Source organism: Atractosteus spatula, chromosome 10 (assembly GCF_055471065.1).
Source record: "Atractosteus spatula isolate fAtrSpa1 chromosome 10, fAtrSpa1.hap1, whole genome shotgun sequence".
NCBI lineage: Eukaryota > Metazoa > Chordata > Actinopteri > Semionotiformes > Lepisosteidae > Atractosteus > Atractosteus spatula.
The window spans coordinates 24,519,671-24,534,521 of NC_142715.1; the positions used below are offsets into that span (position 1 = coordinate 24,519,671).

Genomic DNA, 14,851 nt, shown 5'->3' on the forward strand with positions numbered 1-14,851 from the left:
ATTTGTTGGATTAAAGAACTAATTAAACTGGACAGGTTTTAGTTACTAGGTACTGACACCATGTTTTTTTAAAGTTCATATAACTATGAATATGAATTGAAAAATATGAATATAAATATAAAACTCATTTTTACTCCTCACTGTATCTGTGTAGCAATCTGAAAGAAAATTACACAGTAATGTAATAGTGTGCTTCTGTGTGTAAGCAGAGGGAGTGTTATTGTGTTTTAAACACATGATTCTCACCTGAGCAGATGACCCCTGCATCTTGTCCATGAGAGCACCCTGCTCTCCCCCATGAAGACACAGCGCAGTGTGAGAGATGGCTTTCATTGCCCCGGCACTCAAACACATCAGCCCATACTTGTCCACTGCCCTTTCCAAACCAGGCCTGTCCTGGTGCTGCTACAGCCTCCCCACAGCCCAGCTGCTGACAGAGAACAGTGGTATCTCTCAGGTCCCAGTAGAGATCACACACTGTCCCCCATTCCCTGAAGAGCCATTGTAACTCCACTCGTCCAGAGCAGGAGTCCGAGCCATTCACCAGTCTAAACCCTGTGTATCCTGCACACAGGACAGGGGAGAGAGCAGAGAGACAGCTTCACAACACAATAACAGGCTCTGAACTTCACCTTCAAATAACTCTGAACTTCACCTTCAAATCCATTGTGATGATGCACTTGTGTTTTTTAATCAAAATGATGACTTTTTTCATTTTCAAGTGTAAACAAAAAAACAATACAAAAACAAAGCAGATCAATCTCTTTGATCATGGCTCTCTTGCAGAGAGCTGGTGTGCTCCTTCTCTTCAGATACCTCACGCACCTGCTAACAAGCTGGAATTTGAATGGAGAGGAACTCACCAGTCAATCATCTGGGATTGTAATAACTGCTTGCTGACTCCCCTCGATTAGATACTCATGAGGACTACCTGTCACATATTTTTAAAATCTTGTCCTTTTAATTATTGAAGTAGCTTATCAAGATGTTATTGTGAATCAGAAGGCTGATTTGATGAGGCATCATGGCCAAACCATGGTAGCATGACCAAACCAATGTATCATCATTGAAGTCAGTGGAGCACCACTACAGCAAAGACTGCTGGGAACGACAGTCTGATGACCGGTGTTAATACCGCAGTGAGCAGATGACTGATTGGAGTTGGGGTCTGTTTCTCACCCAGACTCTGTATTATGAAATACATGATCCTGCTCTTACCAAAACACTTCAGTCCCACGAAGTTCTCATGGGTGCATCCCTGTGTCTTTGTGGACTTTGGACAGAAGAAAATCTGAGATTCATTGCCATGGCAGTGGAGCACCTCGGAATGGAAGTTTGCTTCCCCCTTCCCGAACAGATTCCCTTTCAGGACTTGTGAAGGAGCCCCACAATCTAACTGTCGACAGACAACTTCTGCATCCTGCCTCTCGAAGTTAGAGTTACACACTGAGCCCCAGGTCTCTCCGTGCTGCAGTTCCACTCTTCCAGAGCAGAGATCACTGCCTCCAACAAGCCTGACCCCTCGATGAGCTGGAATATTAGAACAATAACAGAGATCACTCTCCCTGACCAGTCTGACCTCTCAATGAGCAGTGCGAATGGGAGGATGGACAGATGGATCATGATAATGGACTCTAGATCACCAATGGAGCTTCAATATCCCTCCCTGCTGGAGACTGGAGAGAGTCTGTACCTTCTCCCTGAACACCTCAGTCGACCATCATGGACATGACTGAAACCCCATTCTTACCTACCTGTACAGATCACTCCAGAGTCCTCATGAGCATAGTAGTACTGTTTCACTTCATCTTTACTACAATCTCTCAATGCAGACTCTGATCCCCTGCAGTCGACCCAGCCCAGCAGGACTGATCCAGACCCTGGTCCAAAGTGAGCTCCTATTGGTGCTGAAATAGCAGAAATAGATCTGCACACCACTGCAGCATCTTCCAGATCCCATTCTCTGTCATAAACTGTCCCCCACTCTCCTTTATACTGAATCTCCACTGTCCCCTCACAGGGACTGGCTCCATTCACCAGCCTCACGTCAGCACTGCCTGGAGAAAGAGAGAGACAATACTTGTCTACAGGATGTTTTTATATTTATACATATTTGAAAGATACCTGATATTGTCTTATTTGTCTTATTAATGTCTTTTACCTGCTTGATTAGATTGGTAGTCCCTTTTATTGGGAAGAGGAGACAGTACAGTGACAGGAAGATACTGACAGTGTGTGAGATACTGGAGCGGCTATCTGTGTGACTTCAGAAGGCTGGGACTTCTGGTCCTGTGTTTCTGGGAGCTGTGGTCACTTCAGAGTTCACTACAGTTGTCACTCTGATCACATTAGAGTAACTACATTGCTACTGATTGTATATAACAGGTAAGAGATTTAAACACTGATGTGTCACTCTGTGTGCTGTACTTTGAAAGCATTAGTTAAGAAAACAAAACAGAAACAGTAAAAGATTTTTCACAGTTCACATCATATTGTGCTGAAATATATACGAGATGTACAGTATATGTTGTGATGGAGATTTTTGTCTGAACTACATCCCCAGGCTGCCATAAGACACCTGACCAATTTTAAGAAGATGATTGATTAGTTGTCAGTCTAAAACCAGTAAGCCATGTCTTTCAAGGGTTCAGTCTACCTGCTGTCTGGGGACAGAGTTCAGATCCTACAGAATGTGTTGTAAATTCACCCAGGATTTTCATCTAGCTAAAACATTTGTGGCTTTTGAGGCTTTCATAGCATTTGTGGTGGTCAAAGAGAGAAACCTGTTTGGTAAAACTGTTTGTAAAGAATCTCAGAGGTTGTAAAGATAGACTGAGCTTTTTGAGGAGTCTGGTCGAGGCAATAGGTCTTGTAAGATTTGCGGACTGAAACCTGATGTTGTAGCATAACTGTGCAGCTCTGTTTATGAGGGAGTGAGCATGTTCAGTAGTTTAAAAATGGGGCACTTGCTTTGATGGGAAAATAAAACCCAAAACACCTGCACTGTAAATAAAAACACTTCTGTTCCATATGGCTCTGCCTGTTTTCTGGACTGTGAACTCAATCACCAGTTACTACACCTGAACGTTTCCCATTCTATAGGTAATAATTAATTAGATCTGTTTTGCTTTTTTGCGGAAATTTACATTCACCTTCAATTTGCATTTTGTGACATTTTTCTTCATATTTCTGGATGTATAATGCCCATTTATTTTTTAGCATTTATAAAATTTGTACACCGGGGGAAACTTGTTAATGATATGCCCACTGTGTTTCTACACCTCATCTTCCAAGATCTCATCTTAATACATGATTTGCAGATTAAACTGTATTTCCTAAGCAACATATTCCACACCTGCCAGATATGTGAAATGCAGGGTGGTGCGGTGACTCTGTGGCTAAGGATCTGCGCCTGTGGCTAGAAAGTTGCAGGTTCGTATCCTGTGGCTGGCAAAGGAATCCTACTCTGTTGGGCCCCCGAGCAAGGTCCTTAACCCTAACTGCTCCAGGTGTGCTGTATAAATGGCTGACCCTGTGCTCTGACCCCAAGCTTCTCTCCCTGTCTGTGGGTTTCATGGAGAGCAAGTTGGGGGATGTGAAAAGACAAATTCCTAATACAAGAAATTGTGTATGGCCAATAAAGTGATCTCTTATTTCACCCAATGAAAAGACACTGATAGCAACACCCGCTGTGTTACTGTGATGTTGTCCTGAGTGTCTGCTCAAAACCTTGACATGAGGGCAAGAGTCAACAAGAAGACTCTTCCACAGTGGCAGACAGGTGATTCATGTGTTGTGCTGAAATGTATATGAGGTTTATATTATTCTTTGTGTGAAATATGTGAACAACAGATTTTAGCATTTACCTGTCAAGACCTATATATAACAAATCATGGATCGATTAACTTATGTTAAAGCACAACATATTCCAAACGTAGAAAAAAAGTTAAATACACAGACATTGATTCTGAGACCCATTATATTTTATTCCAAATATACCAGGTTTAATGTATTTTGCTGAACAGTCATTCCTTAACCCCAGAGTTCACAGTTCAGTTTATTGGTCATATCCACAAATGCAATGAAATGCTTCTTTGCATGTGTGCTCCAATACAAAGACATTGAGGAAACATCAACCTAAACACACAACAATAGCAGCAACATCTAAAGTAAAATAGCACTCAAATCAAATTAAAGTTTCTCAACTCAGATCAAATTAAACTCAGCACAAGCAGTATGAAACAAAAACACCAGTGGAGTTTAACAAGACGATTTGCAAAGTTGCAGAAAGGTGTTTCACATGTTGAGCTGAAATATAAATGAGGTATATATCCTCATTCTCTGTATGTAACAATATGTAAACAATGGATTTCTACATTTACCTGTCAAGATCTAAATTTCACACACGATTCACAGATTTGATTATGTATAAAAGACAACGTATTACAAACACAACTGATAAGTTTATTGTACAGGCACAGATACAGATACAGATATACTTGTTTATTTGACTTAATTAATTCAACTTTTAATTAATTAATTTTACTTAATTAAAATTATTAATTTATATGAACATGAATTTAGATGAATTATTGAATGGCATTAGCCTTACTCAATAACATACCATTGATTGTGCTTTTCTAATATATGTATCACATAACAGAGTTTCTAAAACTTGTTTATGGAAAGTTCCCAATTCCCGAACAATATATTTCCTCTCATTATACAACTAAGTCTTATAACATACATCAGTATCCTGTGGCAGTTAAACTATTGTTGTCATATACAGATGCAGCCATTCAAAACGAGCTGTGGTACAAAGCGGTGGGCGTATTGCATCATAAAGCGTTGTAACGCGTAAATTGCATCATACCGCATAATACCACAGCTATGATAATAGTATCCAGAATCACTGCCAGGTGGAGCTATTAAGCTTAACCTTTCATGTACAGCATTTGAGATGTCACCAGAAAACACCTGGTTTCAAATCCTGATCACTGCTGAGGGACATTCTTTATTCAATTAAGAATTTAAGTTGTATACTCTTTAGACTTTTAACTTTACACTGTGTATTACAGCATGTTAATCATTAAACATTAAAAAGTTGGTATATTTTATAAAAGCAAGATTGCTCAGTTGGACAAAAGTACACAACCTTCCACCTTCACCATAAATATTTTAATTATGCATAAATATTTTATGTACCAAAGTCTTTAACTTAGTAATTTACATGGGTTCTGGCTTTAATGTACTCTTGGGTTCACATGGGTATGCACCCTCACCACTGCTGCCACAGGTTGGCCCCCCAACACTGGGAACTCAAACTCTGGTCTCCAGCTTCACTCAACAGGGTGCCAGCAAGCTGAGCTAAAGGGAGATCTCCCCTCAGCCCGGAGGCTGAGGACTCTTATCCACAGGGAAGGGCGGTGACGTCACCGCGCTGGTAAGCCGGCTCGCACAACCTGCAATGCTGGCCGTATGCATTACATTAAGCTTATATTCTATACTGAAAGTTATAACGTTTTATCCTTTTCCAAGAATACGTACAGTACAGCAGTAAGAACACCACTTGCTGTTATTGTAAAAAGATAAATGTTGTAGCGATTTAACATCACTTGATAGCTATATTAATATGGAATTGTGTAACTAAGCAGCTAAAGTATCACAAGTGGACTTTTTGGAAACATTTTGACATTTGTTTCCTTTTAAAAAAAATTATATTGTTCTTGTAGTGGTAATGGGCACTGCAATGTAGCGAGCTGCACCCAGACAGTTCAAAGCACGATGGGAGCATTACTTTCGGTTTGGTTCTCATATAGCTGAATGTATAAAAATAGTCCACTGTTATAGCTTGTTGTTGACTCTGGCATGAATTTGTGTATCTTGATAAATTAAGTGATGATATTGTGATTAAGGATTTCTTCGCTAAATTCTTTAAGTTAAACAAAGAAGGAAAGAACGGTTAATTTTAGAATTGGCACTCCAAGATTCTGACTGATTTAATTTCCCTCATTTAGCTGAAACGGATAAAGAAATCATGCAGTAGTTATATGTACTGGAAGGCACTCTGTTTTATTAACAGACACTCCGACTCCTGTGTTGTACAGAGATATACAATAGACGTAGGTAATGTCATCCCCATTAAACAATGAGCTTGTTGCACAAATCCTGCTAAACTAGAGGCATTGCAGAAGATGATAAACTGTACATTATTTACTGAAGCACAGTTGAGTTCAAAGAAGGAAGTCTGTAAAGACCGGGGTAAAGTTAGCTTGAAGTTCGAAAATGATTTTGGCACGCCTGTAGCTTTTTCATGAAACCTCCTAGAGTTACAAGAACACTTGCTGTGTGGACAAAGTACATTGTGAAAAATTTCACAGCCTTCACTATGTTGTTTTTATGCCATTTTTTTGACCACGCATGAATATTCTTATGTCCATGTCTTCGCAAGGGAAACACAGAAAGCCATTAAACCAAACACATATTAAAGACCTCTACTTTTTCACAACCTCTACATAAAACTATCAGTGAGCTAATTCTCTTTTGTAAACTTCCGGTTTTTCATCAATGCATGATTACGCACTAACTGGAACCCTATAAGAACAGGAATAAAGCTTTTTTTATTTCTGAAACCCTTTCTTCATGTCCTGTTTTCATTCAGGTAAAGGTCAACTATATACACAATACTTACAAGTAATAGGTTTATTCCATTCTGGAAAAAAAAGAAGAAAGAAAACACAACGTTTCAGCCGTGGAGCCTTCTTCAGGTGTCACCCACCTGAACTATACACACAATACTACTGACAGTAGGAAAATTCTTATTCTTTACTCAGCAGGATATTGAAAACAGCACCCATGATGTTCAAACTGAATTGTACACAGAAGACTGACACAGCTTTGCATTCTGAATCTCTTTTTCTTGTGATTTTAATGTGGCACTATGCACTGGGATAGGGGTATGCTATTCACAAGCCAACAGCATTTAAACCACAGCACCCAAAATGCTGTAAGTAGGTGTTTTACACACTAAGCAGGTCCTCTGATCTTTCCAAGCCTTGCTTTGGGCTGTTAAACCTCTTTTAGCTTTTTAATGATTTTTTTCAATATGGCATCACTAGAATTGATATACTGGGATAATGGGGTCTTCTTCATGACTCAATAGCTTTTTAAGCACAACACCCACAGGGCTGCAACTAAGTGTTTCACACTCTAGACAGGTCCTCTGACCTTTCCCAGCTTTGTTCTGTGTTTTGAAACTTCTTTATTTTTTTATGATTTTCTGAAGATAACACTACAGGTAATACACTGAAATAGGGGGGTCTTCTTAATGACTCAATAGCGTTTTAAGCATAAGATTCACAATGCTGCAACCAAGTGTTTTACACGCCAGACAGCCCCTTCACCATATACAACATTGCTTTGGGTTGTGAATCTTTTCCTTATTTTTTAATGATTTTTCCAATATGGCACCATTAGAGAGGCGTTACATGGGGATAGGGGGGTGCTATTCACGAGTCAATACCTTTTCAAGCACAACATTCAAAATGCTGCAACCAAGTGTTTTACACTCCAAACAGGCTCTCGGACCTTTCACAACCTTGTGTTGGTTTGTGAATCTTTTCTGATCCTTTTCTTTTAGATCCTTAAATTAATATTGTTATTAATTTCTTTAGATAATCAATTCCATATTATATTCTCTAGTTAGCGGATTCTAAAAAATATTTCTGTATTTCTGCGAATACGCTCGTTATCGTAGTAAACAAAAGCATACTTTTAGAATTTGATTAATAGGGAATATAATATGGAATTGCATATCTGAAGAAAAGTATCTAAAAAGAGTATCTATCTTGCCAGCGCGGTGACGTCACCGCCTTTCCCTCTGCCTATGACCTCTTTTCTGCCTGATCTTTGGCTGATCTAAAGAAATTAATAAAGATATAATTATATTCATATACTGTTTCTAAAAGAATACTGTAGGCTGTGAAAACATTTGTCAGTATGTCCATGGGGGGAAGGGAGACTATTCTACTCTGAGAATGAAGAGGGGGAGGAAAAGTGCCCGCGGTCATTTCTTTCACTGACAAAGCTGTGTTGTGTTAACAAAAACTACAGTATGCTTAAGAATTTTTAAACTGGTTTAATTCCAAACACCTTATCCAGTGGGGCAATTTAACAGATGCCTCAAGCCTTTGAAAGGCTTCTTTGAAAAACTAAAATAGCAAATATTATGGACATTATATTGACATTTTTTAAATTTGATTAATACGGAATATAATATGGAATCGCGTATCTAAAGAAATTAATAATGATATAACTATATTCATATACTGTAGCTTAAATCCTGCTAAACTAAGAATTAGACACAAGAAAAGGATTATTGGACAATGTTCTGGGGCTCTGGTGGAATTTCTGTGTAAATTGAAGAGTTAAAGAGAAGACACGTTCGCCTCTTTTTACACTTGTAAATAAGGAACATTCCAATGTTAATGCGACACAGAAGATATTATTAATAAGACACTATTCTTTTTGTGTCTAATTTTTAGATTAGCAGGATTTGCGCGATAAGCACTTTGCTTAATGGGGATGACATTACCCACATCTATAATCACTGTACAATACTAACTACTTTCAGGCTGTGCCGAAAAATAAAGCGCCGTTTTTCATTCAATGTGTTTCTGAGTCACTGTGTCCGTCCTCGCCGAACCCGAAAATTCCACAATATTATGAATGCCCTTAGGCTGGGCAAATTATTTTTTTAATTTTTAAAAAAGAATTCAATAATGAGATATAATTATGTGTTTCTGCTTAGACATTGCATGATTTTAAAAGCTATAAAAACAGGTTTCGATAGTTAATAACCACTTTTTGTGCATGAAAAATGGGTGATCTTTCTTCCTTGTGGTCAGCCTAGAATCTTTGTGTACACTGTAAGTTTCACTTTTTTCTCTTTTCTCACCCGCTGTGATTCGGGCACAGAAGGGTTAAAAAGAAGTCAGACAGGCAGAGGGAATGGGGAGGGATGAAACTGTTACCTGTCCTGGATAAAGTGATTAGAAAATAGGTGGATTTACATCTGTGAAAAGCGTTCCAATTTTAATGCGATATAGACAATATTCATAATAAATGATCTTGTACGTTCTGTAAACTGAAAATGTATAGAGGACACACGTTGAGTATTGCCTCTTTTTACACTTGAAAGAACATTCCAATGTTAATGTGACACTGAAGATATTATTAATAACCTTTTAAATCTGAAGCTGATAACTCTACTTTAGACCTGCACAACTCCACACCTGCATGTCAAGATCATTGTCCATCATGTATGAATGAGTCAAATTAAAAATAAAACATGTTTACAAAGAAAGTAGAATACAGTTATCAGCTGGGAACTCGAACGCAGGCCTTCGGCGTCACTGCTAGCTATGTCAGGCAGCTGAGCTAAAGGGAGATCTCTCCTCTGAGGTCCCTGCTAGCTATTCAGAGGGAAAGGCTGTGATGTCACTGAGCTGGTGAGCAGACACACCCTCTAATGTCAGGCGTATGCATTAAATATATTTAGATCTTTGAATTAATATCGTTATTGATTTCTTTAGCCTCACAACGTTGTCTTCTTGTCTCTAATTTTTAGTTAAGCAGGATTTGAGCTACAGACCATAAAAAACAGGATTCACTTTTTTCACATATTAAATGTTCACATATTAAACTTAATATGGTCAGACGGAGCATGTAAAAACATTTCCAAAATAACCACATGTAAGACTTTGATGCTTAAAATGTTTAGGAAGAAAGTGAGATACTGGTGTGTATTTTTTCTTTAAACTACCAATACCAACCATATACATATCATATATATAACATATCAGATGTTTTTGTTCCTAAATTAATATTGTTTATGATCATCAGATGCGTTATGCTCCTCTTCTTTTTATGCTCAGCTATTAAAATTTCCCTTTAGTTGTAAAATTCTATTTGAATATTCAATACTAAGCAGATTAAAACATGCACAGCCAAGATATTAAATGATTAAATCTTTTCACTAATGACCAATGCACCACGAGTGCACCATTTTGGCCTGCCAATCATGTACCGCGGTATGCCGCAGTGGGTTGTTGTGTGCCTTATGGGTTTGTACCGTGCATTTTGAATGGCTGCACATGTATGTTTCTCTTAAGATTCCAGTAATGATTATTATTATCATCATCATCATCATCATCCTTTAATCCTTTTCTGTGAGTTTTAAGGTATAATTATAATTTTCCTTTGTTGGGCTGGGTAAGGTTGCTGTTTTTATTCCTGCTGCTTTACAAAACAAGAGCTGTATGTGCAAAAATTAGATTAGTTTTACATTACTTCCTTTTTCATCTAAAGCTTTTACAGAAATAAAATTGTTCTAGGCAATTAAATATTTTCCCGACTCCCAGTTGTAGGATTAGTTTTATAAGTAACCACAAATCAGAATTAAAAAAAAATTACAATCTCTCAAACCTGTTTTTACTTTTTTGCTTAAGTACATTCATGGTATAATTATGCTGAATAGCATCTGTACAATTATTATTAATCCCACTGCTTTTAAAAAAAACAAACTTAAAAAGAAGTAGGCAATTAATTTACAGCAACACCAAACAATCTCTTAAGTAATGTCAGATAAATTACCACAAAGCTGTATTTAAAATAAAATAGTAACGTCTCTCAACCATGGTTCATTTTTGCTAAATATTGTGCACCTTTAACATTTATAGATTTACGTTTTAATTACAGTTTTTAGACGGATAAGACAGATAAATATTATTATTATTATTATTATTATTATTACTGCTTTTGAAACCTAAAATTAACTTACTTAATTAGAAAATGATTATAATGTTGATACACAGCCACTACGCTCAATTAAAGTAAAAAACACTATAATTGTGTACATTACTTTGTGCAAATTTGCCACCTAGACATTTATGGGTTGATCGCAGTCATTATAGAGTGCAACAACCTGACTGATGAATCTCTAAGTAATAGGATTCTGATCTTTTAACTAAAATATTTCTAGGTAATTCATTTCTTTATGAACAGATCCAGAAAAAGTCAATAATAAAAACCACACAAAACCAAGGTTAAAAGAAAACAGTCAAATCTCTCACCCTGGGCTCATTTTCATGTTCCTTTTTACTCTTTTTCATCTACAGATTAATTACAGGTGTAATACAGTTAATCAAGCCAACTGATAAGTTTTTCAACACCCTGGGCAGGTGCAACATTGACAGTGACCTGTTTCTGGACTGAACGCATCTACACATCTACTGCTACATCTGTTCTCTTTCTTTTCTTTTCCTGTTTACAACCGTTTTTGTGCAATATATGCCAGGGACCTGTGCAATACATTTACATCTATATTTATATCTATATCTATATTTACATCTATATTTGTATTCATATGTTTGATACGATTTTTCTGTGTACTGTTCTGTTCTAGTTTGTTCTTTGTGTCTCTGGACTGTGAGTAACTCTTTTAGTGCACCCCTCACTGTACTGATTGTATTGTATGTATTGTACTATTATTATATCATTCGTTACACTGTGGCTGTGTTGTCTGTGTTAAGCTGCTGTTGCACTGCAATTTCCCTCACAGGATCAATAAAGTATCTATCTATCTGATCTAGACTCACAGTCTCTCAGCAGAGTCCGGTTGTTATCACTGCTGTGGTTTTACAAATAGATTTAAATTGTTCTAGGCAATGAAATATTTTCTTTACTAACAGACACAGAAAACAATAAATAATTGATAAATAACCTGTACAAGCTCTGCATTTGAATCTGCAATCATTTTTACATTAATTTTTACTCCTTCTCATCTACAGATTAATCCTGAGCTCCAGTCTCTCAGCAGAGAGACAGTTATTATTACTGCATTAAAAAAAGACTGAAATTGTTCTAAGCAGTTAATTATTTTCTTTACTAACAGACACAGAAAACAATCTGTGATACATAACCAATTACATTTCTGGTTTTGATTTTGGGCTCACTGTAACTGTAAAACTATAAAAAATCTAATTACTCTGTAGATGAAATGGAGTAAAAAGTAATGTTAAAACATCAGATGAATTTTAATCTACATATTACAGTTTCAAAACAGTTAATCAAGCTGACTAATAGGTCTCTAAATTCCCTGGTCTTGAGCTTCAGTCTCTCAACAGAGATCCAACTATCATCACTTCTGTTTAAGAATAAATGACTAAACAGTGCTTAAAATGAAACCATCAAAATCTCTGCTTTGGAATTATCATCCATGCCATTTTATCCTAAAGACTAAAATTCTTCAAAGCAACTAAATATGTTCTTTACTAACAGACCCAGAAAACAATCAGTGATAAATAACCAGCACAATCTCTGCTTTTGAGCCTGCATGCATTTTCACATAATTTCTACTAATTTTAGTTTATCAAGCCAAATTTCTCTACACCCTGATCCTGACTCCTAGTCTCTCAGAAGAGTGCAGTTATTATCACTGCCATGCTTTTACAAAAAGTCTGAAATTGCCCTAAGCAATTAATTATTTTATTTTACCACAATCTGTGATAAACAGCCAGTATAAGCTCTGCTTTTGAATCTGGGCTCATTTTCACATTACCCCTTACATTGCAAAACTAAAACTGTAGAAAAACTGTACTTGCAGATTAAATAGAGTAAAAAGTAATATGAAATTCTCAGATGAATTTTCATCTGCAATTTTTACACAGTTAATCAAGCTGACTGATAAATCTCTTAATTCCCTGATCTTGAGCCCCAGATTCTCATCAGAGATCCAGTTATCTTCCCTTCTATTTAAAAAAAAAATGAGAAACAGTGTTTAAAATAAAAAAAAACATTATAATCTCTGCTTTTCAATTATCATTCCTGCTGCTTTTTTAAGACTAAATTGTTTTAGGCAATTTAATATGTTCTTTACTAACAGACCCAGAAAAAGATCAGTGATAAATAACAGTACAATTTCTGCTTTTGAGCCTGGGCTCATTTTCACAGTAGTTTATACTCCTTTTCATCTAAAGGTTAATTATACTTTCTGTACAGTTTATTAAGCAAACTGATGAGTCTCTGAATTCCCTGATATTGAACCCCAATCTCTCAGTAGAGATGTGATTATCATCAATTCCATTATATATTTTTTAAAAGCAGAACTAATCTATGATAAATAAACAGTACAATCTCTGCTTTGAAATCTGGTCTCATTTTCACATTATTTTCTTACTTCTTTTCATCTACAGATTAATTACAGATTTCATACAGTTTATTAAGCACACTGATTATCCTAACTCCAGTCTTTCAGCAAAGTGAGGTTATCACTGCTGTTGTTTTACAAAAATACTGAAAGTGTTTTTAGCATTTAACTATTTTTTTTACAAAGAGAAAAACAATCTGTGATAAATGACCACTAAAATCTCTGCTTTTGAATCTTGGCTCATTTTCACATTACTTTGTTCTCCTTTTCATTTACAGATTATTAAAAGATTTTATACCATTTATAAAGCAGACTGATGAGTCTTTACACCCTGATCCTAAGTCCCAGTTGCTCAGCAGAGGTGCTTATTGCTGCTATTTTTTAATTTAAAAAGCACTAAAATTGATCTAGGCAATGAAATACCTTCTTGACTAATTACTGACCAGAAAATCAGCAATAAATACCGCATAAGGCTCAGTTTAAAATAAAAGTAGTAAACTCTCTCACCCTGAGCTCATTTTCACATTACATTTAACCCTTTTCATCTAAAAATTAATTACAGGTTTTCTGCACATTATGACACTGATTGCTGAGTCCCTGACTCTGCCATTTATAAGTGCTGCTTTTGAAAACTAAAATTATTATGGAAAATGAAATATATTCCTGATTTAATCACCAAAAAATAAAGAGCAACTAAACTAATCTTACAAAACAAAATCCAGCACTGCAAGTTTTTATTTTAGTTTAAGTTTGTGCTCCTTTTCCACCTAGAGATTTATGGTTAAATTATGGTTTCTCTGTTTATTTAGCTGATTGCTGAGTATCTAAAGAGACTGATCCTGACTCCCAGTATCCCATGACTCATTTAAGCAGCTGGACAAGACTCTGGAGAAGACTGGACACTTACTAGCTGAGGTGTGAAGCACCAGGACAGCGAGAAAGAAGATGGACGGGCAGCTCTCCATTGTTGTCAGGACAGAGCGCAGCTGAGACCCCTGTCTTCACCCCTGAGCCCACAGGGCAAATGAGCTGCTGCTCAACACCCAGGACCCCCAGTAACAACACAGCCCTCCGCCCCGCCAATCACACACAGCACTGCCTTTTCAGACTGACAGCAGGAACCTCTCGCACAGGTGGGACGCCAATCACACAGGGCCTTTTCAGTCTTCTCCAAATATATCAGAGCCACATCACTGTTTCCTCTCCCTGAAGACACTCCCAGCAGTGCGGAGGAGAGGAGAGACAGGAGCAGCTCTGTGTCTCACTGAAGGAAACACACACACACACACACACACACAGAAACAGCAGGGCTGCAGGTGCTCCAGGGGCAGGAAGAGAACAGATATTAACACAACATAAAATCTCTTCAGTTCTAGACAAGTAAAATAATAGTAGGTCAGTACTAAGTTAACTAATTTATATATAAGACAAAACAAATTTTGAATACATCCTAAAATCATTTTAAATATTTTAAATATTACAAGGTTTTAAATTGAAAGACATTTCACACCAGATTAAATGCTGAAGAAAACAGCTGGTTTTTATTAACTTCATTGATTAAGCCAGAGATTCAGTGTTCTGGATATGGTCCTGTGTCTCTTGCTGTCTGTGTCAGGCGGTGTCCAGTGACTGGTGTGCTGCCAC

The 14,851-nt window shown here is 37.0% G+C and overlaps 1 protein-coding gene across 1 annotated transcript in view; it reads right to left on the bottom strand.

Annotated features, from left to right (window-relative positions):
* Nucleotides 1-14,851, bottom strand: part of LOC148826073 (uncharacterized) — a 588,722-nt gene that overhangs the window by 161,636 nt on the left and 412,235 nt on the right. The gene's annotated exons all lie outside the window — the stretch shown is intronic.